This window comes from Hipposideros armiger, unplaced genomic scaffold (genome assembly GCF_001890085.2).
Source record: "Hipposideros armiger isolate ML-2016 unplaced genomic scaffold, ASM189008v1 scaffold_55, whole genome shotgun sequence".
NCBI classification, from domain to species: domain Eukaryota; kingdom Metazoa; phylum Chordata; class Mammalia; order Chiroptera; family Hipposideridae; genus Hipposideros; species Hipposideros armiger.
This window is the reverse complement of record NW_017731405.1, coordinates 1,447,298-1,470,258: the sequence shown is the minus strand read 5'-3', so window position 1 is coordinate 1,470,258 and position 22,961 is coordinate 1,447,298. Positions and strand designations below refer to the sequence as shown.

The following is a 22,961-nucleotide window of genomic DNA, read 5'->3' as shown; positions in this document are numbered from 1 at the left end:
TGTGGGAAGGCAAGAGGTAGAGGGGGGCTTGTTCGGGGTGGTCTGAGGGAGACCAGCCAGGAGTGATGGGGCTGGAGCCAACCAGCGAAAGATCCCAACCAATCGTGAGGAGAGCATTTCCTCCACAGAAAAAGCCGTTTCATTTCCCCAGGGAATGGCTGGAAGACGCCCAGCCTGAGTCATTTGGAAACAGATTTTTACAAAGCGCTCCCGAGTTTCCCGGGGGCGTGATGAGGGTATGACGACGGAAGAGAGACTTCACGACCAAGTGGGTCTTTTCCAGTCCCAACTCCCATGACTTCTGGAACCTTCTGCTTCTTCCCAACACTCTGTGGCCAGCATGGCTGAAGCACGGCTGTCAGGAGGCTCTGGTCTGAGTTTTCTTAAAGACTGGGTGTAGCTGTGCCTGGGACAGGCCGCCCAGCTGGTACAGGAGCCTCCAGTCCCAATGTCCATGTAAACAGCTCCACCTGGCCTTGGGGCACTGAGAAGACAATGGCTCTAGTGTCCAGGGATGTGGTGCTGCCAGGTCTAGACACTCAGCTATCAGGTCTCAGGGAGAGGCATGGCCCGAAGCCTCTTCATTTCCACATCTCACCAGGAGCCAGCTGAAAATGTGTCCCTTTTGACATCTGCTAATCAGATTTGCTCTTAGGAACCAGTAATAATTAAACCTGCCCTATGTCGGGAACACTGGCAAGGTCTCACATCCCCACAGCTGGCCAGCGAGTAGAGCATATGGGCCGTATCTGAAGCTGTGTCTGCTTAAATCTAATTATTAAGCGGAAAGAATGAGCCCTAAGTGACACAGGTCACCTTCCGAGAGAGCTGTCAGACAGGCCTTGGCAAAATGTCACTGAGCACAGGTGGGAAGGCTACACCTTCTCCATCAGTCCCTCTCACCTTCCTGAGGCAACTTTAGCACGACCCATGCTAGGTCACTCATGCTGTGACGAGGTACCATTTTCTGGTGCTGTTAATCATACGCCAAATGCGTTACGTCCTTGTTAACTCTTCACTTGACTCAGGTTTCTGGAAATTCCCTGACCAGAAATTTAGTTTTAAGCCAGAAGAGATTCATAGAAAGTCTCTGATTAGATAAACAACCATATTTTTTGTCTTATTTCAAAGTTTTTATTGGGCGCTACTGCTTGTGTTAGTATATCAATGAACTATTGTGTAATAAAGCTCCCCAAAATTTAGTGGCTTAAAACAATGATTTACGGCTTCTCACAACTCGATGGGTTTTGCCTGGGCTCAGGCACCCACTACTCCGCGTTGGGTCCGCTGGGCTTTATTCACACGTCTGGCGGTTAATGCTGCTTGCTGACGGAGGCACCGCGGCTCTCGTCCCTGGGTTTCTCATCCCCTTGTGGGCTAGACCAGCTCCCTTCCCTGGAGGTCTCAGGGCAGAGTTCCAACAGGGCAAAAGCAGAAGCTGACAGAGCTCTTAAGGTCTAGGCTCTGGAACTCACAATACTTGTGCTGTATCTATTGCTCCAAGCAAGTCATAAGACCAACCCAAATTTCAAGGGGTAGGGAAATAAGGCCCCAGTTCTGGATGGGAAGAGCTAAGAGGACATTTGACCATTTTAAGTCTACCATGTACACGTGCCAGCATCTCCCCAACTGTGTCTGAGTTACGTGAGTTCGGGGAGATTGTCTTAGGTACTCCCAGATCAAAAGGGTCCCAGCACAAATACCTAATCCTATATCCCACTCTGGAAGAGCCATTATACTCATTAGCATCTTAAAGTCTTTGAGAAGTCCTACAATAAAAAAAAAAAGCCTGTTTTACTTTGTTTACTGATGAACAAATAAATTTATGGAAGACCACTTTCCTGTAACACTATTTTGGAAAACTTGGTCACGAATGCTGGACTTTTGGAATAGCTTTAGTTTAGCATACTTGGTGTCTTGGTGTCTTATGAAATGTCCCAGAAATGTCCATATATTTTTGAAATATCTTCTACTACATTCAAGTGGAGCATGCTACTGTGAGTCCTGAGCTGGGGTTATAAAAACCAAAGGTCACCAGTTATCTCTCGGATAATTAGACATAAAGAAATTTCCACTCAAAGTCATCTTAATTAGCCCTAGAAGACTTTTCTAAAAGTTGTATGCACAGGGCCGGCCGAGTGGCACGATGGTTAAGAACTGGTTTGGGACGCCAGAGGGCCCCGGTTCGGATCCCACATATGAGGGCCAGTGACACTGCCCTCCACAGCTAAGATGCTGAACAACAGCTTAACCTGGAACTGGGCTGCTGTGAGTCGCCGGCGATGGCGTAGGCTGAATACCCTGTGGCAGTGGGTTGCCATGGGCTACCATATGTAGCCAGCAGCCAGCGTGAGTGGCCAGCAGCCGCAGTGAGCAGCCGTCCAGAAGCCGGCGACTGATGTGCTTCGCCTGGGAAGAGTGCAATGATGGTGCCAACTTGGGCCAGTGAAGCAACGTCCTCCACAACTAGACTGAAGAACAAAACGACAGCGACTTGTCTGTTCCCCTTCCCCCAATTCCCCAGCATTGTTCCCATCCCCCCAATTCCCCAATAAAAATCTTAAAAAAAAAAAAAGTTGTATGCACAAAGGCTTGGAGTCTTTTTCTTCAGATATAATTTTTGAGCATTGACATTGGTTTGATTCCTACAGAATGCACATAAGATTCACTCTGACTAAAGGTCACAAGTTTAAAAATCAGTGAAAATAACAACCGATCGCAGAGCAGGAGGCCAAAGACTATTCTTCCACAAGGGGCTGACAAACCACTAAAGAACTCCTCTATTTCCAGCTTACTGACCACCAGTCTGCACTTTTCCATACATCTGTACCCTCCTATACAATTTTCTGCCCAATTAGAAAGAAAAAGCTCATCCATCCTCAAAACCAGGTCCTCCACTGGCAGCTTTCGAAACTATAATATGGAAAAATTTGATCTAATGCTCTGGTGGGAGCATAATGGTCCCGACAGCAAGTGAAGTTTCATGTGGGCTGGGCCAAGTCAAAGGAAGGTTCGGGGCTGTCATGATAAGCATGCTCACAAGACCAGGAACAGCTAAGATCAGTCTCCTCAAGTTCAAGGACCAGGTCCCATCACAGCCTGCACGTGAAGAAAGTGTCAGTCACAGTGACAGCATGCTGCAATATTGGATGCTAAATACGAAACTAAAAAAAAAATATCCTATTTACTTTTGTATTTTCACTTGTATTGGGCAGAGTAACCAACAAGGGATTGACAGGAGGATGTATGCATCTGGCCACTGAACAGTTTCTTCGAGTAGATTATTCTTACATTCATTTCACTAAAGGACAGCTATTCACCCAAAGATACACGGAAGTCAGGGGCCAAATTACTAAATCGGACTCAAAATATCCTAGCATTTCTCTCTTTGGCATCAAATAGTTTTAAGTCTTTATCTTATGCTGTGAAGTCATCAGGGAAACATCTCCTGGAAGCCTGAAGGCTTCAGGCTTCAAAGGATGGAATAAAAGTGAATCTAAAAGGAATGGGGAATTCCATGGGAAAAAAAACACTCCATGAGTGATAAAAGAGGAAGTAGGAATTCCTAAGGGAGAAAGAAGCATGAGTACACTGGTCAGTCTCAGAAATAAACAAGGTGACTGTTTGGAGGCGTTCTATAACAAAGCCATTGGAAGAGCCTTTTTGAGAGTGTGTGAACTATGTGCAATTTTGAATTTAAGCAGCAAGTCACTCACTCCCAGGTTTGGTGAGATAGTAATTGGACCAACACCCTTGGGGTTCCTAGAGATGTGTCTGGGGGTTGCTTTCAGCCCCTGCTCCTAATTCACCCTGAGAAATGGTCCCAGTGCCTGGACAGCATACTGAGCTTTCCTTCCCTCTACCAAGGCAGCTACTTCATCAGAATCAAAAGGCAAACACGAAAACTAAAGGGGTTTAGGTTCTTAATAAAATATGGGGGGAAAGCTGACGCCAACTTATTACTTTGTTCCCCTTCTCAATGCAGGTGCTAAAGGATTCTAAGAGCGGATATGCCCCTCAGGCATGGCCAAAAGTACCAACACACTAATGCTGTGAGACAACCAGTGCAGAGACGGGAAGGATTAGGAAAAAATAAGCACAACCAATTCTATATACTACTAAATATAGCTAGATAGTTCCAGAAATGTAGAACACTTGGGACTTGGAGTGATAGAAAATACATGGCAATAGAGGATAATATACTTTATGCATGATACTGACCATCTGCACACAGCATGTCACTTTCCTCTTCAACAAAGCATCCACAGGCCCTACTGGATGACTACTCAGCCACCTAGCACAAAATGCTGGTTTCGCCACCAAAAGGCTGCATCTATGGGTCACTGAACCCCACATACGTTTCACATAGCTCCAGTCATCATCCTGCACCTAAGTTGTTTCTATTGTATAATGGCAGGATGTTTGATGGGAAGTTCGACATGAGCCAAAAGAAATGGTTTCACCACAAATGGTATCCACCTTTTGACATCAGCATGGGAGAGATGGTAAAGGCAGAGGCAAGGCCCTCAGGACTTCCACGAGCTGCTTTGCAATCTCACTACACCTTTGGTGTGACTATTGCAGTCACACCAACCACTCCTGGCTTCCTGACCGCTCTCTGCATTTTCAGGGCCCCTTGCTTCTGCCCACATTTGCCTCTGCCTGGACTACCATGTTCCTCTTTCATCCCTTAGTGAAACCTAGTAATCCTTAAGGCCCAACTCAAATGTCACCGCTCTGGGATGCCTTCCCCAGTGGCAGAATTAATTGTTCCTCATTTGTCCCTAGTATAATCAGTTTCTCAGTTGCAGTGACTTCTCTGCTAGTCTCTCATGGCTGAGTTGGGGTCTCTTTAAAGACAGGGACACTCTCCTACTCTTTGTTGCCAGCATCACACAATAAGTCTGAATGATTCGATATCTGATAGCTTCAAGATCTTATCCCCTCATCCCGTAAATGACACCAATAGCACAGTCAACAAGATATTAGGATACATTTTTCCATGTTAAGATAATGTCATCAAGACTGCTGTATGAGTATAACAGAAAGGAAAACATATATATCTAGCAGAGAAGGGTTCTTTTTAAGGTCCACTAACAGCAACTGGATTCTACCTCCTTTCCTTCCCCAGGAATTTCCCAAAGTAATGAAGGTGGCTCTGTTCAGATTTGGCTGGCCACAGATTTCCGTCAGATTTTTGTTTTCTTCCAGATCTGAGTGCATGGAAAAAATATCGTAATTTCCTTGTGGGCCTAGTTATAATTCTATAGCCTGGTTAGCACTGAGGAAACCTCAGCCCTATAAGGAGCCTGACAATCCCGGTGTTACATTTGTTACTTGAATGGCTCATCAGCGTTTCTTACTGGGGCACCATATGTCATTTTAGGAACAACACCTAGATACCTCTCAGAGATTCTCCCCACCTCTTCCCTTCCCCATTTCAGGATAAGTGGTATCAAATTCTCAATACCTTTTAAATTCACTCCAACATCTACCAGGCACTGATATAATGTAAGCACATTCTACTAACAATCTCTGCGCGTGCTTTGTATCTGATCATCTGAGGTGTATCTCTCAAGTAAACTTGGCTATCAGTGTTAAAGATGAAGCCGTGCGCTCAGCAGGCACTGGTGGTGCCCACTCGTATCCCCTCAGCTCCCCGTTCCCACATAAGCTTACAGCGAGCCCCCAGCACTCCACCAGAAGGACCTTCACTGGAAGGAGACCTTCCGAGCTGGCTTCAGGGCAGCCATCCGTCAACCACAGATTAAGTTGGAGGAGACACAGCCCAGCTTGCTGGCCCCTCAGAAGGGATAACTCTGAAGGCTGTTTCCTAGAATTCACCAAGGATTAAGCAACCTGCTCAAGTGCTCCCCTTTATTGGCTTTCTTCTCCTATTTCACATCCCTATTCCCTTAACAATGCTTTCCAGGATTATCTCCCAAATAACCCACTTGTGCTTGAATCCTTGTCACAGGATCTGTTTTTGGGGAACCCAATCTAAGAAAAGTACTAACACTGAAGCAATGTGATATGGATAAAGGAAGGCAGACCCGCGGGGATACCTATATTCAGCTGTAGTAAATATTCATAGTAAATAAAACACGGTCATGGCATATTCGTGCTGAAGAACTTTTCTGTGTTATGGTCATAATGAGCCTGACAGATTCAGGAAGCGAACTGAGCTGTCTTAAATCTCTGGGAGTTAGTGTGTTATATGTGTTCTAAAAATGGATTGGATTTCACTGGCTGTTTCCAACTTCCATGGTATTAAATTTCCTTTTATTCTTCCCAGCACCATATTTCCAATAACCCCTGAAAAAACATAACCCTGGGGAAGGATATTTTGCTATCTTAATAAAGTCTTTCAATCCTTAGGAGACAATTCACCATATTTTCATTCTCAAAAATATTAATTTTACTCCCTTAAAGAATCTTATGAAAATATTTGTATTTCTTGCCTGAGTTCCCTGGGAGGTGAAGTTGAAAAGCTAGCTAATAAAGGATAATTCCAATATTACAAAAAACAATACATATTGCAATATGGAAATAATTAAGACCCAAAGAAAAAAATATCAAGCCATCAACTCAAAAGCTTTTTAACTAGAAAATAACATTTAGGGACTCTCATTTGACTGCTACACGTTAGACATTACTCAAGGTATACTTTGCTTTAAACCAAGCAAGTAGGTGACAAATTCAAGTTTCTACAAAAGGTAAATTAACGGATAAGGATTCACTTCACACAAAGAATTCATAAATATTTCAATAAAATACCATGCCCTGCAAAATATCAATTTCAACTTATTTTAAAGAAAATTGATTTATTTTTTTAAGACCATATCTAATTGGGAAAACATACATTCATTCATTCAGGAAGTGAAGCCTAGACTAGGGAAGGAGGAACAGGGATGCAAATCAAGGGATATAAAGGAGGTAGAACTGACAGGACTTCATAGAACCTGTGGGATGTGGGCAATGAGGGAAAGAGGGATTTCAAGATGCTGCCCAGGTGTCAGGCTTGGTGGATAGAGTGAAGGTCTTTTGTGTTTTTTTTTAACTAGAAGAGAGTCTAGGCCACAGGGTGAGTCAGGGAAGAGGAATATGTTAATTTGGGGGCACACTGCATTAGAAGTGCCAGTGAGACACCAGGGAAAGATCCCTCAATGGTCAGTTGGGTCTGCAGCCTGGAAGAAAGGTTTGGTCTAGGGAGGTCTGGCCTGTGGGTGGCAGCTGAAGTCATGGAGTGCGCTAGATAATTTGGAGAACACGAGGAGATGAAGGAGAGGAGGGTCAAGGACTACCTGGAAACAATAATTAGGGGGCAGGAAAGAACAGTCAGCCAAGCAGTCTGAGAAGAAACATTAGGAGAAGAGAAGCAGGTAAGAATCACTTCATGGGGTCACTGAGCATTTTATTATAAGCCGACATGTTGTGTTTATTATTAGTATTCTGTGAACAGGAGTTATACTATGTCTGCACTGGACAGGCAGAGGAGAAATAGAAGTACCAGGGCAGGATGCAGGGTGAGGACAGGGTTGCCCACAAGGTCTGGGTGAGGTAGGACAAGGGTGCTCACTGGGCAGAGCTCACTTTTCAGATGTTGACAGGCACAACCAAGAATTCACATTAGAACTTCCAAGTATGTTCTCTTTGACACTTCCACACCTGATTTCCCCTTCAAATATAGGACAATTTTGTATGCAATTAACTGCTACTGAAAAGACAACATGTGCAAAGTTATGCATCCCAATAAACATTTCTAGGAAAATGGGACAAGATCACAAATGTCACAACTGCCATAAATGACAATTTCACCTGAAAAGATGAACATGAACAATCACAAAAGAGAAAATACAAATGGCTATCCTATTTATGAAAAACATTCAATTTCATTAGTAATAAAAATAATAAAAATTAAAACGAGATGCCATTCTCACTTCCCAAACTGGTAAAGATTTAAGGATCTAATAATTCTTAGGGAATGATAAAACAAACACTCTCTCATACTGCCAATGGGAGCCCAACTTTCCTGGACATACAGTATTTTAAAAACAGATGTTGTGAATCTGCGTGGTGAACACACCATGTGATATAGAGATGATGTATTACAGAATTGTACACTTGAAGCCTATGTAACATTATTAACCACTGTCGCCCCAGTAACCTTTAATTTTAAAAAAATGAATAGATGTGTATAAAAGAATATTTAGAGTTTATACTTAATGGTTTTTTAAAAATCAGAAAACAACTCTAATGTCAAAAATAGAAGGTTAAAATGATTTAAACATACTTGTATATCATAAAATAGAATAGTCAACTACTGAAATGCTTTTTTTAAACAAAGAACTTTTAATGACATGGAGAAATGTTTATAACAATATTAAACAAAAAAGAAACTGAATATAAAGTCTGTTTACAGAGTAAGGGCCCAATTATGTAAAGAAAAGAGATACTCTTAGGAACCTGACCACTAGACTGGCTGTGGTGACCCCCAAGGAAACTGATATTTTCCCCTGCATGTTTATACTTTTCTGTATGAATATGGATTATACTTGATAACTGGGAGAAAATTACATATAAACATCTCTTGACAGTTCTAGTCCAGCCTTAGTAGTAAGTACCTAAGGGCTGTTGCTTGGCTTTAAGAGTATACCAGGTGTTCAAGGGCACTAGGAAAGACTGAGGTGTGACGTTTGGGCAGGTGAAAAACCATGTTTGCTTTGAGATGTGCAGATATAAATATGCAAACACAAAACACAGACTAACACAACAGCTAAAGAAAAGTGTAACTCCTGGGGGTTTGCCCCAATGGCTTTCTTTGCAACTACCCTCCTACCCAAATGCCTGACAATGTCTAAGACAGACTTAAATGTACTTGATATGGGGTGTAAATGGCCAACGAACTAGCTACTCTGTCTTTCCAATCCATCGCTGCTCCATGAATATTGGGGAAAAGGGCGGGGATGGGGGGAATGGATTGAACTTCAACTGAATCAGGGATGCAGTTTGAAAATGAAGCAAGAAGAGAGAAATGCGGTGGTAAAGCAACAAGAGAGGAAACAGCTCTTTCAGATTAGTTACACTAAATTTCTAAAGTGGATTTTCAGTCATATTTGCCTTCATTACATGAAAAGGATGACCTAAGCTGAGAGTTAATGACAGGAAGTGTCCATTTCCTAACACAACTTGGCTGTGTGTATAGAACAATTTGGGTCAAAATCAGGTACATTTCCAAGTCCATCTGAGCTTGCCAGTTAGCTTTAGGAGTTTTTCACAGGCTGTTGTGAGCTGGTAACATAAGGTACAGAGGTTGGGGACCCACCCAATCTTTACAGGTTGCCTGGCACCCTAGCCCTATTATACATGGGTGAGTGGCAACTAGTGGTTGGCTCCAGTGTGAGAGCACAAGACAGGAAAAAGATTACACAAACTTTAGTTTGGTTATTGAATTAATCCAAAATGGAGTATAGATTAAATCAATATTTAATTTAGAAGTAGTCAGTTTCTGTTAGGAAGTCATGGCTAAGTTTCAAAGAGCAGGTAGGGTGTTTATGGGGGCAGGGTCTTGGAACTTCAGAGCTATAGTACTGCCTTCTTTGGTGGTAAGCAGGGATTGCTATGGTTTAGCATGGGAAATGATTTAAAAAAAAAAGATACCAAATAAAAAAGTACACAGCTCCCATTTCCCTATATTAATAAGTTCCACATAAAAGCTAAGTAAACTTTACAGTGACAATGAGGGAGGTACCTCTATACCATCCCAGCGTATATTCACTCACCTGAGGTCAGTTCATCTCCCATTCAAGGAGCCATTCAAAAAGTGGATCAGTCAAGTAAAAAAGCTTTGTATGTAAGGATCAGGGGTATTTCTTCGTGTAGACGCAATGACAAGAGGAGTACCAATTGGTATTCCAAATCTACATGCTGGAGGATTTGTGTATTGACTGGCATTTGATCAAAACAAAATGGTTACTGGTGTGAAATCCAGAACATTCTTGTGGACTAATCCTATCGAATGGAGCACCAGAATTCCCTGTGGAATCATCCATCAGAGGACCAGAATTCACAGGAAGATGGACTCTGGCCACATCAGCACCCAGACAAGAACCTTTACAAGGAGGGAAGCATGCATTCTTCTTAAACCCCAGCTTCGCCTCCTCTCCCCGAAATGATTTTTCTTACTTCTCAAGAGCACAAACACCCCATAAGAATTCTTTTAACATCTACTCCTGTACTTTAAGCTTACCGATGGCAATCCCACGCTTCCTCTAGCCACAGAGCTATCCCAACTCATGTCCAAAGCTAACCCCACGGGCACCTGCCCCCAGGACTCTGCTTCATCAGTTAGCTGCAGCCATGTGCACCCGACCCTCCCGTGCCTCCCTCTCAGCCCTCATCACTTCTTGCCAGTGATACCTTCCTGCCTGGTCCCTGGCCTCTGGTCAATCTGCCACCCACAGTGCCTTCTTAATGTTGAACTTCACTCCTCTGCTTAAAAGAGCCTTCATGGCTTCCCAAATCATAAATGGGTCATATATCCAAAACTCCTCTACAAATTGGAAGTTATACTTTAAGCCCAGATTCACTCCTCCATTCGCCTGTTTACTAGACACATCCATGTGTCAGGCACTGCGCTGGGCAGCCTATAATGGGCCTGAAGTAGAGTTCTCTTCAGAGAATGTTATAGAACCAGCTCTACAGTCTAACCATCATTATCCTCCATCCATTCAACCAATATTCACTGAGTACCTACTGCGCATCAGATACCATACTGAGCACCAAGCATGTAACGAAAGACTCAGACCAGCCCTTGGGAAGTTTGCAGTCTACCAGGGAAAGCAACTTTTTACAGAAAGAGGGCACCTCTGTTGGGGAGAATTCTCAGGACTCTTCTGTCAGACCGACACAGGTCTAGCCAGAATATCTCATCAGAAAGAAGACAAGCTATCTACATGCAAGTAACAAAACTAGAAAAAGAAAAAGAAAAAAACAACTGCATTCACTTTAAGTCTTTAATATATTTAATTACTTGGAATTGCTTTCTTAAAATCTTGGAAATCATTGTCTTATTTCCATTTTATCACTTTCCTATCCAGAGACCACATATTTGGTCCAAGGCTGTTACACCCTCTCTTAATTGGACAGTGGAAGCACTTAATCGGAGAGGGTGTAACAGCAGGCGTCACCTTGCCACTTCACCAGTGAGACACAGAGGTGCCTGGCAGAGCAGTCCCTCCACCTTGTGTCTGGTGCTCTTTCCAGGACACCCAGTTTTGGGGAGCCAGGCAGCGAGTACGTGTTGTCTACCACACACATTGCTGTCTTTGCCTCATTCCATCTTCCAAACCACTTTGGGAGGAAGAGGTATTCACGCACAGAAAGATGGGAATTCTATCAGGTAACGAAATGTGCATTAGGTCACTCAGCCAACGCACATCATAGGATATGTCCAGCAGAGGCAGGGCCTCCACCTAGGACCACCTGACACAGAGGCTCTCTCCAAACCACAATGACTCTCTTTGCTCCAGAGAAACCTTCCACTAAGTTGATATAATGTGAGTGACTATATAACAGAAAGTTGGGTCAGATTTCGCCACAATTCAGATGCTGTTATTCAGAATGACAGTTCTTATGTCTGACTTCCTCAAATTTTATTGTATTTAAATGGGATGAATTCACAATTTTAAAAACATTAAAAAGACACCAAGAAAGATGGTTTTATCTGGTTAAATCTCTAGAGAGGGGGATTTCGGGGTGAACATGACTTAGCTCCTGCACTCACTGGCAGAACAGAATTGGCTTTTCCCCAGAGCGGGATAAACAGGCCAGCCTGGCAGCTATCCAGGGTGACAACTCACAATGGGGGACTGAATCATCATTGTCATCCACCGGAAATATGGAGCCACTTAACTCGGGGGTGAACATGCGCCTCATTACATAAGGGGCAAGATGGCAATCGGCCCTGTCTCCACTCAAGCAGACAGTGCCTGTGAGCAGAAATAAACATACGCCTCACCAGCACAGACCTGTCTCTACTGAGACTATGTCCCCTCATCACAGAACTAGATGTAGTAGAAAAACAGGCCTCACCGCCAGCCCCAATGTCACCTGGCTGACTGACAGGCATCTGAAATTCTGAATCTGAACAATGCATGGTAGAGTGCTATTATCAGTCGCATTTATGAAAATCTGGTTCAGAAAATCACATGCAATAAATCCCTTCTTTTCAACATACAGGAAAAGGTATATTTTTTATTCATAGTCTTTTATTTACTTATTTTTAGCTGAGCCATCATGCCACCTTTTTGGCAGCTCAGCGGCAGCTCAGCTCAGGCCAGGCATTGAACCGCTGTTGCTCAGAGCTCAAACTCTTGAGCGAGCTCTTAACCAACTGAGCCACTCGGCCGGCCTATTCATAGTCTTCTAGAACAGACGATTTGTTTCACTCACCCTCATTACACATATATGGAGCAGATATTTAAAGATTAGCAGTTTGATAAGGTGCCAATGATTAGCCTTCTCAGTCAGGATACTCACTGTCTCGGGTCAGCCCCGGTTTTCCCATGAGAAAAAAATTTGCTCAAATAATTTCATAACTCACAAATGTTTACAGTTCCCATAAAAAAAAAAAAAGGACCAAGGTTTTCTTCATCTAACCCAAACAGTAGTTGTTGGAACAATTTAATAACATTTCAGATGTCAATAGTTCAATTGATGATAAAAGAGCAATTTTTCCCTCTCTAGAATCTGTAAGCTAAAAAGATCACCTTCCCACAAATGAGATGGTGTCTGTGAAACTACTCTGAGAATCTCCTGCCCATGGCAGAGCCTCCTGGATAGGCGATCCGTCAGCCCCAAATCCCTACAAAGTGCTGGCTCCCTTGGCCTGAGCTGCATCCTTAAGTTCATAACAAGGACCGTACAAGACCAGGTTGAACAGGCCTCTCTCTCCCTTATGAGAAGCAGAGCTGGATCAAAGTGTTGGGGGACAATTATTTAACTTTTAACTGCCTTGATTTTCTTAATTGAATACTCAACCCCTATTGTTGTTACTAAGATTTTCCAAAAGTGACCTTTATAATAAATTAAAATCCATAGAGTTAATCATAAATCACCTATTAGTCAACTGTTTTCAACTTTTACTTAGGCAATTATTTCCTCAACGTGGGCTGCCACTGAGTAATACAACCGGGTAATTTGAATTGGCCATCTCTACTTCCCCTTCCAGAGAGAAATGATAACAAACAGTGAAATGGTCCACAGAGCAGCTCAAAAGGAAAGACGATTTAAAGTCAGCGGAGCCCATTATAAAGAGCTTTGAAAGTTGTTTATATGAATGGTAACAGAACAAATCATTTCAGAATTAAAGCATGGAAATTATAGCATTAAATTTAATACCGTTTATAAAACTTTACAGCATCTTTTACAACATGTGTGCATGCTCATCAAGTCATATTTCAATCCCCCCCCGAAAAACCTAGTGTTTACCATTCAGGGCCCAAAAGTGTGAAATACTGCACCTCTTTCAAGAAAGTTGCTACCCACCTGAGAAGTTTTTCCAAAGAGTCACTGACAATAAGGGTATCTGATTTCATTTACTTACCTGTTTTATCTGCAGGAATGCGAGGAAGTCTCAACGAACAACTTCAAAAAGAGGTCACCTGGAGAAACACATTGAACAAAATGTTAGATTAAAAACACATATGGGCCAGCCGCGTGGCTCATTGGTTAACAGTTGGCTTAGGAGCATGAGCTCTGAGCAGCAGGGCAGCTGGTTTGGATCCCACATGGGCCAGTGACGCTGCGCCCTCTACAGCTAAGATGGTGAACAGCTCGACCTGGAGCTGGGCTACCGTGAGTGGCCAGCAGCCAGCGTGAGCAGCCGGCAGCCTGCGTGAGCTGTCGTGAGCGATCGTCCAGTGACCAGCAACCGATCTGCCTCAGCTGGGAAGAGCTCAATGATCATCAATGATCACAATACCAACATGGGCCAGTGAAGCGACGTCCTCCACAACTAGACTGAAGAACAAAAGGACAGCAACTTGTCTGTTCCCCTTCCCCTATTCCCCAATGCTGGTCCCCTCCCCACAATTCCCCAATAAAATCTTTAAAAAAAAAAGAGAGAGAAGCAAACCACATACATGACTCCCATGCACACAGTTTTACATCTCATTAAAATATGTGATATTTCAAATATCGGTTTCCAAGTAGCATATAGTTGAGCTCACATTAGAACAGAGCCACCAGGAACATCAACTGATGCACCAACACAGGGTCCAAACCACTGAAGAACCAAAAAAATCAAATGGCAGTGGGGAAGGTGCAGCCCAGGAACATGTCCCTCATTGACATCCTCTCCTTTCTCCTCACTTGTACATACAACTTGTGCCCTTGTGGGCACTTTATAAACCACCATAAAGGGTCAAACAATCCAGAAACAAATTAAGGAATGAAATACGAAATTGTAAATGAGGAATCTATCCTGGGAGCACTTTATATCCTTTTCAGTTACTATGTGAACTTTTTTTTAAAGCTTAATTCACAAGGATGTTAAAGACTGGAGAAATAAAAAAAACTGTCATTAAAACTCTAACATAGTAAACAGAGGAATTAAGAAGTAAGACTTTGGGATGGTAGATGAAGGTAAGAGGAATCAAATATATGATGATAGGAGAACTGACTCTGGGTGGTGAACACACAATATGATATATAGATGATGTATTACAGAATTGTACACTTGAAACCTGTGTAACTTTACTAACAATTGTCACCCCAATAAACTTTAACTAAAAAAAAAAATTTATTGCATTGCCATTTTAATATTTTTGAACATTATGGAAAGGCACAAAAAATGCCTATAATCCCAGAGTTTACATTTAGGATGTAAAATTCTGATGTATTAAATAAATGGATTATCAATCAATTTTATAAGATCAATGTATTGGATTTAATAAAAAATCAAATAAATTTCTGTTTTAAGCCTAAGAAAAAGAAGTAAGACTTTATTTGGTGTTCTCAAAGTCTTCAGGAACCTTAGAAAATGATAAGCCTATTAATACGTAAACAAAACAGAGAATCCCAAAATGTCTGTTCAGCATTGCTTGGAAATATTAAACAGAAATGGAACAAATTTCTAATATATTACCATTTGTTGGAAATCTATTGTGCACCCAGGACTGTGTGGCATCAGATTATAACCTTTCCAGACAGGCGGTATGCCCACTGACATACTCATAAGATCCTTTGTTATAACAGCTTATGGGAGTTATGATTTTTTTTTAAATGGCTCTTTATTAGTCAAGTACTGGTTAAATACTAAGCACTTCCCCAACTTTATTTTACCCCTTTAGGGAATGTGTCACAGCAAGTTATGATCAGTATTTTTATCTGGAAATGGCTTCTGTAAAATAAGCCACTAGGGGGGTGGGGGAATAAAAAAAAATAATAATAAGCCACTAGGATTATTATGAATGGGTCTGTTATAAATGGAGTTCTTGATCAACATTTCATTACGTCTAAAAGTGAAATGGGTCACAAAAATACTTAAACTAGCCCAGTTCAAAATCAAAGATAACATTTAAAAAACCTCTTTTGTTACATAGAACACAAGCAAAGCTCTGAACAGGTAATACAGATCCCAAGACCCCAACAATAACAGAGAAGGCAGGGTTGAATGCTGATTCCTACCTAAAGCTTTCCAAACTCATCCTCTTGGTTAAATGCACTTCTTAGAATGCATAAATTTCACCTAAGCTCTGGAGGAAAAGGGCATTTGGGAACAAGTTTTCAGTATCATGATTAAGCTTTATTGACAACAAAATTCATATTCTGTGAAACTGCCAAAGTGATCAAAAAGATAAAACATGCCAATTCTGTTATTGGGTTTGGTCAGTAAATAGGGTCTTATACTTATTTTTATTTTAAAAAGTTCTATTTCAAAAAAGTATATAGTAGAGTAAAAATATACTAAGACATAGAGCCCTCAAAAGTTCACAAAAAATAGTTACTGTATTAGGCATTGACTGTCAAGCATTGTCCTGGGTACTTGATGGGAATTAGCTCATTTACTTCTCATAAAAACCCTGAAGTAGGTACTAACTAGTATTTTCCCCATTTTAAAGATAAAGAAGCAGGCGCAAAGATGTTTAAAGAATTTTCTAAAAGTTAGATGGCTGCAAGAAGTGAAGATTTGAATTCATATCCATTATCACGTTTAATCTTCACTATTATAATAATACAGGCCGGGGCAGAACATTTTACCCCCATTTTAAATTTGAGGGAACCAAATTTATTCTGAGGAATAAAGACTGACTTCCCCCCAAATCACACTGCTAGACAGCAACAGGGCCAAGAACAGAAACCAGAGCATCTAACTGTAAGGCCAGCGCTACTTTTTTATGTGCTTGTTTTTGTTTTAAATTCTGTTAATATGCAACTCAATGTAGAGAGTGTGTTCTGCCTTTAATCTCTGAGGAGATACTTCAAGGTCCTCCCATGGGCTGTGGTAACTGTAAGAACAACAAGTGCATAAAGGTATTATCATGCTGCCCTATCACCGTTTTTCCATTTCGCAATGTGTAATTAATGTTTCCCTTACTGGTTTGTTAAACACATGGGAGGTTATAAAAATTAAAAATATTTGTCTTTATCATTTATTATTCTTTTATCTTGACTTTTATAGATTAGTATTCTTCTTGGCCATTTCAGTTTATAGCCCAATAAATGGAGGCATTGTTTATTCTCACAAGTACTACTGTATTCTAAACAGAATGAAAATTGCTGTTATTTTTGAACTGAGTTAAAAATGTTTACTTCCCATTCATCTCCATTTGGGTCTCATGCCCTTCAGATCCACTTCCGGAGACCAGGAGGAGAAACAATAGTGGCCTTTAGTGCCTAAGGACAGCACCCACATGACAGGCACCAACTCTAATTTATTGAATGGAATTGCCCAAAACAGGAAGCACGGTGGTAAGACCCCTTTCTCAGTTATAAGTTTTTTTGACTTGAAATGCACTGATTTGAATTGCTTTATGTTACTCTATAAAAGTAGAGCCAAAAAGTGTAAATGATCACCGAAGTTATAAGGATAAATTTCAGCTTAATTAAACAAAGACTTTCATATTAAACTGTCATCCCCACCCGCAACCCAGTGGTCCAGGTTGCCTCTGGGGTAGGTTAAGAGCAGCTGCTCATGATCACAGAAGCCATAGACGGAAAAAAGTCTCCATAACTGTCCTTCAACATAATCCTTCCATGAACCCTGCAGATAGTTCACTATGTCCATCTTTGGCAAGAATGGACGTTCCCATGGCAGAGCAATGCATAAGTTACACGACACTTTCCAATTCATTTTCTAATTTGACCCACACTATGAGTAGAAGGGTAGCTGGCGTGGGGGTGGGGGTGGGGGCAGACACATCATTTATTCTTCCCATTCGACAGACTAGGAATTTGAACAACTTAAGCAGAGTTACACAATTAGTAAATGCGAATATCTGGGCTCCAACCTAGGCCTTCTGACTCTGAAGCCCAGGGTATTTTCAGTTAGGCGATATTGCAACAACCAAGACATGATGCTTTTCAACCATCAAACTTATTCATCAAGGACAGGGGCTAGGGACGAGCCCCCAAAGACTTGAAGCATAGAAATGAATATCAAAGGAGAATGGCAAGGGCCCTATTCCTCTCACAAACCACCCCTTCTACCTCCCTAAAAAGCACTCTATATGTTTGGTAAGCATACTCTCTAAGGCTCTGCTTACATGTGTCGACTGAAGGAGTAATTGTCCAAATCCTGCTTTACTCTGCTCTGTTGATACAATAATTGCTTGGGGAAATTGGTTCACATTTTAAGAGGAGTTGATGGCAGCATAATAAACACAAAGAGCAGTGTCCTATTTCTACATCTAAAGCATAAATTGCTCAAAGATTAGGCTGGTAGTTTTTTAAGAAGTCAATGAAATGCATTGACTCTATTCTGACAACAGGTCCAGGATAACCTCCCACTTGAGTCTGACAACAGGAGTTTAACAGAAAAGGGGTCAGCCATTGAAGGACAGCTGAACCTTGCAAGATTTTTCAAGGAAAGACATGAGAGTGTCAAATTTCACGAAACTGTCTACCAAGTAGCGAGTGGCAGGCTGCCAAAGGCTGGACTGTGCTAACTCATGGGAAATGCTGGGAACCTGAACCTCTACAATGCCTGCCCTGCCACTCAGCCACAGAGTGAATGACTGAAGTTCAAGTTTCTCAGAGGCCTCATGGACTATGAGCCAAATATTGTTCAACACAAAAACTTCCTTTTACTCTTAAGAAAGGAGAAACTACTTACTGGATTCAAAAATCACATCAACATGAAATTGTGAAAGGGTAAGTGTTGGAATACCTGGGTACAACAAAATAGCTTCGCAATGTGCCAGCCACAAGTCAGATTCAATTATACTGCATTTCATCACACCAGGTTTGTGCATCAAAACACTACTATTGTTATACACACATAGCCAGGGCCACATTTGTTTACAGAATTGTTCACCTTTCCCTGTAAATCTACTGGACCAGAAGCTCCTGGAGAACAAACCAAAGTCTAGCTTACGCCTCTCTGCACTGAGTATCTACTGCACTGAGCACAGTGCCTGGCCCGGAGTGGACATTTCATAAATGTTTGTGGAATAAACAACTGGATGATTGCATTGAGCTAGTCTGAAAAGGCAGGATATGTGGAAGAGAGAAATACTGGCGTAACAGGCTAGAGAAAATCATCAAGCAAAGATGACGGCAAGAATTCCAGAATGAGGAGAAAGCACAAGAGACAAATGATGGATCTGCAGACATGAAGGAGCCCCGGGGGTGATGGTCACGCTGTCCATGCAGGGAGAGTCCTCAGTGGGTGTGTTTTCAAAATGCCGCTGTCTGGACCAACCTCCTTCTGTCCTGGAATATCCTCAGAATATGGGTGGTAGAGGAGGGCAACAGGGGCAAGTGTGTATCATTAAAAAGTGCTTTAGGTAATTCTGAGAAACCCTCTTCCAGATGACAACTGCTCTTAATTCCCTTGCTTTATAAAAAATACCTGGACTATAGGTACGTGATCATTTTGCAAGGCAGGAACTTGTGAATATTGTTAGCACCAGCAATGTGTGAGCCTCATCACATATCCCAGTTAGCTGTTTGAGAATAGGTCATTTAACTTGGTCGGCACAGGTAGTTACAGGAGGACAGGTGAGGGCAGCATACCAGGAGAGCATGCAGAGGCAAACAGGGGGCCGTGACTAACTTAAAATGCTGACAAGCCATTTCTCTGTTAGATATTTCTTAGCAGTCTGCATCCCAAATCTGGGCATAAACTTTAAGTAGGAACAGACCAATGTTTCTGAAAAACAGATGCCAACATTAAAAGTAGAAAGAGAGGAAATCTACTCATTAAGAAGATTTCCAAATAGGTGCTATGGACACATGCAGGCTAAAGCATATATACAAGCAGGTAGAGGCCCGGTTCCCGGGCTGGTCATCAAGGACAAAACCCTTGAAGTCCAAGAATGAGCCTGTTTGACATGCAGCATGCATCTCAAAGACTCTTGTAGCCTGTCACCTTCATACAGGTGAGGCTCGTTGGAGGAGCAGAGCTGTTACGCCATCAAGACAGGTCAACTCACAATCTTGTAAATGCATTTTCTTTAAAGGACTTGCCTGAAAATGAAAGGAAGAAACCAGAGAAAGGGAATCCAAGCAAGACCGGCTCTAGAGGTAAAATGGAGAGTTTGCTTTTGGAGGCCTGGCTCCGCTATCTAAAATATTTACAGTTTTCATTATCTTACATATGCAAAAAAACAAAACAAAACATGGATCTGTCCATTATTTTCTCCACCCCAGTCAAGAAATATCTACCTGGCACCTAGTCCCTGCCAGGCACCAAGGAGACCCAAACATGCAAGGTATTGCTTGCTATTCCCAAGAGAGTGTTCTCTCTGTGGCGATGCCTGGAAATTCCTGCCTCATGGCCCTGTCACCTCTCCCTCTTCTGACCTCTACTGCAGGGTGGCAGGTAGCCATTATTTATGCCACAACACACAGCAGGGTCACTGCTGTCTCTGCTGGGTGATTTGTACCGCAAGTTTCAGTTTCCATAATCAAAGGCTTTGCACACTTTCCTAAAACTTTGACAATAGTGAGTAGATAGCATTTTGGTGAAGCAAAGTCAAAAAGATGATCTTTAAATTTATCATGCAGAGCCCAGAAGGCCTGTAGCTTGAGTGAGGACAGCTTCTCAATGAATTTCAGAGGAATAAAATCACTGCAAACACTAACGGTGCGAGAACAGTATGATTAATGTTTACTGATTTCAGGGAAAAACATTTCAAGAAATTTAAAAAACGTATCTGTATAATCACAAAACAAAGGGCACATGAACCTTTAATGAAATAGAAAGCTTATGATAGTACTAACTCTTGCTCAGTAATGGACAATATAATGTATCAATAAAAATAAATCCTAAAAAATACCTTGGCGGTGGAGCCCCGTGGTGACGCCTCCTTAGTACAACCACTACCCCAGAAGGAAAAAGAAAACACAGCCATTGCTCTCTAAGGAGGGAGATAATGAGGTGGGTCCTTACTCCTGAAATCTCCTAGAATAATTCTGCTTACCTAAGCAGAGAAATATACACACCACAAATAAATAGAATGAATTAGTACTAAAGAATAAAAACTATTATACATAACAAATCTTATCACTGCATCACTGTATTTATAAATAAAGTCTTCCAAATAAAACTTAAAGTAGGGGTGGAAGTGGGTGGGAACCTGCCCTGACAAATGAGAGAAAATGAAGGCAAATACATGAAAATCAAAATAATGCCAAAGCTGCATATGGAAGAAGCCAGAACTTTCCTGGGATGAGAGTTCGGGCCGCATGTTGGTCCCAATTCTAGTGAGTGCCCAGACTGACACTGACCCACAGAGCCCACATGCCTCTATTTAGGAGAGCCACAGCATGTCCTTCCTGCCCCTCTGTCAAGACACCCCAATCCTAGCCCTGGGTCAAAAGCAAAGGATGAGACCCGCCTTCCCTCCCTCAAGCTTTCAGGCATCACAGGCAAGTCCCATCTCCATGGTGCAACACAGTAAAGTTCTTTTTCAAAACGTAAATGACTGATCTTTGAGCCAAGAGGGCAGAGACTTCTGTAACATCTCTCAGAACCATAACTTTACTGTGACTATCTTTATAAACAGAAAAGAAGGACACAGGACAAGGAGGCTCTGGGAAAAACACGCTCTCAGGGAGGCACCTGGGAGGGAGAGAAAGGGGGAAAAACCTAAGGTTCTTTCTCCCATCTTTCCTTTCCCAAGGACAGGATTCAAAGTCAAGTTAAAGGAAGTTGTACTCTTAGCACACACCTGTCCCCAGCTCGTCCTGGGTTTTGTCGACCTCTCCCCATCACAAGTCATGGTGCCTCCCTTTTTGTGGCCTGTTTTGACCCCAAATCTAATGCCAATGTTTAGGCCCAGGGCCTCTGCCTGTAACTGTTTGCCTCTATATCCTCCCAACTTCATATGTGAAACTCTGCTCAAGACCCAACTCACGTGCCATCTTCCGTGAAGCTTGCTCTGACCTTACTTTTGCCTTTGCCCTCTTCCCATCACTCCCTCCTCTGAGCTCATGCAAAGCTCTGGGCATGGCTCTACGTCACACCCAGCCCACTGGGTAAGAATGACTCCCAGTTCCAAGTACACCCGTCCATCTACTGGTTAATATTTACAAAGTGTGGCATGAGCAACCTTACAAAAATGGCCATGACTCAGTCCTTGACTAAGAAGGACTAACAAAAGGGTGAAGCAGTCCCTCCTCAGATCAGATCTTCATACGGCTGTCCCCTCACTGTACTCAAGTCTCTCTTCAAATGCCTTCCCTGAATGCCTTAGCTGAAAAACGAGCACAAGGCACACTTTCTCAGTCTCTAGCACCATCTGCTATCCTTACCCTGCTTTATTTTTCTCCACTACTGCCTGATAGCATCCGCATAGATAGATGGACAGACAGATATAGACATATCTAGAAACAGATTTTTAAGTTAGTTGTTTGCCCACCAGAATGTAAGCTCCATTAAGGTAAAGCCTTCAATATATTTTAGTCTGTGCTGTATAGTCCGCTAACATCTGGAATAGTGCCTGAGATACAGTGAGTTCTCGGTATATGAATACATGTATGGGAAGATGGTTATGTCTTGACCAAGACAGGAAAACCAAGGGAATAAGGAGATCAGGTGAGGGTAGGGGAAATTTTTTTCTTTTTGAGACTTTTAAAGTTTGAAGCACCTGGTTGGGCAAGCAGGTAGTGGGGATTCCAGCAGGCAACTGGTCAGGAACCTAGGAAGCATGTTAAGAGCTGGCAATCTAGTTTGGGAAGTTATCAGCATACAGGAGGTGACTGAAGCCACAGGTAAGGGTGAGACTGCCCCCGGAAAAGCAAGTCAGGTGAGTAAGGGTCAGGTGAGTAAGGGAAGAGCTGGCTATTGCATAATAAAGAAATAATAGTATCCACCTCGCAGGGATGTGGATAGGTCTAAAGGAATTAGTTAGGGCACTGAAATATCTCATCTCTCTATCTCATCAAGGCTTAGCCAAATTACTCTAGATAGCAGGAGCTTGATAAATGCTTTTTGTACATATGAACACCTTTGAAGACTGAGAAAGGCCATTTTAGTGCCATCTTATCCTGGCAGCATTTAGGCACAGCATGGATTCAAGAACTCTACAATTTATACTAGGCTGTATTTTCCTTTTGTAATGCTGTATTACTCCAGTCTGAGTAAAGATTAAGAGATACTCCAACATTCCCTACAGTGTGAAATAATGCTGTCTTACTTTTTATTACCTAATGGGGGGGAAAAAAATAGGCAGGAACACAACTACTCAGAATGGGGTATAAAAGGAAAAAAATTCATTCCTACACGGTCCACG

General features: G+C 42.2%; 1 protein-coding gene across 3 annotated transcripts in view; it reads right to left on the bottom strand.

Moving 5' to 3' along the window:
• Positions 1-22,961, bottom strand: part of LHFPL2 (LHFPL tetraspan subfamily member 2) — a 154,661-nt gene that overhangs the window by 61,560 nt on the left and 70,140 nt on the right. For all 3 annotated transcript variants that reach the window (XM_019641040.1, XM_019641041.1, XM_019641042.1), the window contains one exon: positions 13,607-13,664. The gene's annotated coding sequence lies outside the window, so the exon portion shown is untranslated. The remainder of the gene's footprint in view (positions 1-13,606; positions 13,665-22,961) is intronic.